This window comes from Elaeis guineensis, chromosome 3 (assembly GCF_000442705.2).
Source record: "Elaeis guineensis isolate ETL-2024a chromosome 3, EG11, whole genome shotgun sequence".
NCBI classification, from domain to species: Eukaryota; Viridiplantae; Streptophyta; class Magnoliopsida; order Arecales; family Arecaceae; genus Elaeis; species Elaeis guineensis.
This window is the reverse complement of record NC_025995.2, coordinates 105,445,091-105,447,459: the sequence shown is the minus strand read 5'-3', so window position 1 is coordinate 105,447,459 and position 2,369 is coordinate 105,445,091.

The window sequence follows — 2,369 nt, the reverse complement described above, 5'->3', positions numbered from 1 at the left end:
CTTTTTTAAGATGCATAAAAATTTATAAATAAAAATAAATTTAAATTTTAAAAATATATTTATATCTTATAATTGATATGATAAAGTACGTATAATTTCTTTACCTTTCACTAGGATACATCCATCGATAATATACCGATCCAATCAAAAGAGATTCTTTTGGAAGATGAACAGCCAGATGCACCATAACATCAAAAAATGATGGTGGAAATATTTTTTCTAACTTACAAAGAATGAGTACGATATCCTTCTATGATCTCTCAAGTAAATTAATCTTCAATTTTTGACAACACAGTTCTCGAAAGAACACTTCCAGCTCAATCAATGTAGTTTGAACATCACCATCCAAATAGCTAGCCATGCATGACCACAGGAAGCAAACATTGCATCATCACATGGAAGTCATGACTTTTCATGTCAAAGATATTACCATCGTTGTTTCCAATACACCGCGATACGTTTGAAGCATATGCATCAGAAAACTTTACAGTTTTGAACCATCCACAGAAATTTTTCTTTTCCTCACCAAACAGTGAATAACATGCAGGTGGCATAAAAAATCTTTCATCTCGATGAACTAAATACAACTCCGATCGGATTCACATTTTTTGCAATTCAAGACGAGCTTTTGAACCATCTTTTATTTTTTCTGAGATGTTCAATACAATACCGATGATATTATCACAAATATTCTTTTCAATGTGCATTACATCTAGATTATGACAAAGTAGTAGCTGCTTCTAATACGGTAGTTCGAAAAAGATGCTTCACTTCGTTTAATTCAACTCAGCTTCAGTATGCTTCCACTTGCGAGTATCCGATATTTTTTTAAATTAGATATTTTCAATGACTTCAAGTTATTCTAAATTACTCCACCTAACTCCTTAGGAGGTGGACGTCGATCGGACTTACCATCAAAATATTGGTTATAACGGATCCTCCAAGAATGATTAGCAAGAAGCAACCGTCGATGATCCAAAAAATATATTTTTTGTCCGTGCTTTAAATGTAAGGAGGATGCATCCCTATTGCATATTGGACATGCAAGATATCCTTTGGTGCTCCATCCAAATAAGTTTTCATATGCAGAAAAATTATTTATGATCCATAGAATCAAAGCATGCAACTTAAAATTACTTTAACTCACAGAATCATATGTCTGTACTTCATTTTTCCATAGCTCCTTAAGATCATCGATTAAAAATCATAGATATACATCAATTTCATTACCTGATGCTTTTGGATCCAGAATCAACATTGACATAAAAATAAGTAGTTCTTTCATGCACTTTCAAAGTGACACATTATATACAACTAGCATCATAGGTAACATGCTGTAAGAGGTACTCAGATTGTCAAAGAGATTAAATCCATCTGTCGCTAGACCAAGCCGGATATTACACAGGTCACTTGCAAAGTGTGGATGTTTTGCATCGAAATCTTTCTATACTAAAGAGTCGGTCGAATGGCTAAGTATGTTCTCCTTCGGAAGCCGCTGCTCATAATGCCATCTCATTTCTTCAGCTGTCTTTATGAATATATATAGCCTTTGAAGTCTTGGAATCAATAAAAAATATCTCAAAATCTTTTGAGGTATCTTCTTTGCTTTCCTATTATCGATTTTGTATTTAGGCTCATTGCATTTTAGATATTCAGTTGCTTATTCGTTATCCTTATAAAATAATATACAATCATTTTTTCGGGCATGTATAGGAATATAGCCAAGTCCAATTTTTTGTATCTATATTTTTGCTTCAAAATATGATTTCGGAAGTCTCTTTTCATCGAGAAGAGCTGCTTTAATTAATGTTAAAATTTGATCAAATGACTTCTGACTCCATCAGTTCACGATTTTAATATAAAAAAATTTTATCAAAAACTCTAACTTGAAAAATTTTATACAATTTGGATAGAGTGGCTCTCGTGCATCCCTTACAAACTTTGCAAACTAATCAGAAGTTCCTTCCACCTCAAGCTGGATATTATGTTCATGATCAGAATTACTTTCAGATGCAGTAGTACTCATACGTACATTTGAGCAAATATCTTGATATAAATCATCTAACAATTCTCCTATACCACTATGTTCGACAGGTCCACCAGCATCACTATCATTTTCAATATCGTCATCATCGTGCATCACTTCATTCGGATCACCCTCCCTATGCCATATGCAATAAGTATACTTCTTATCCATACCATATTGTAGCAGATATTTTTCAACAAGTATTATGTGACGATATACCAAATTGACACATCTCTTACATGGACACTTTATCCGACTAGCATTGTCAGCCTTATGCTGTACAAACTCCATAAAATCTCGAACTTCTTTTCGATATTCAAGCAAAAAAATACCTCTGGCATTC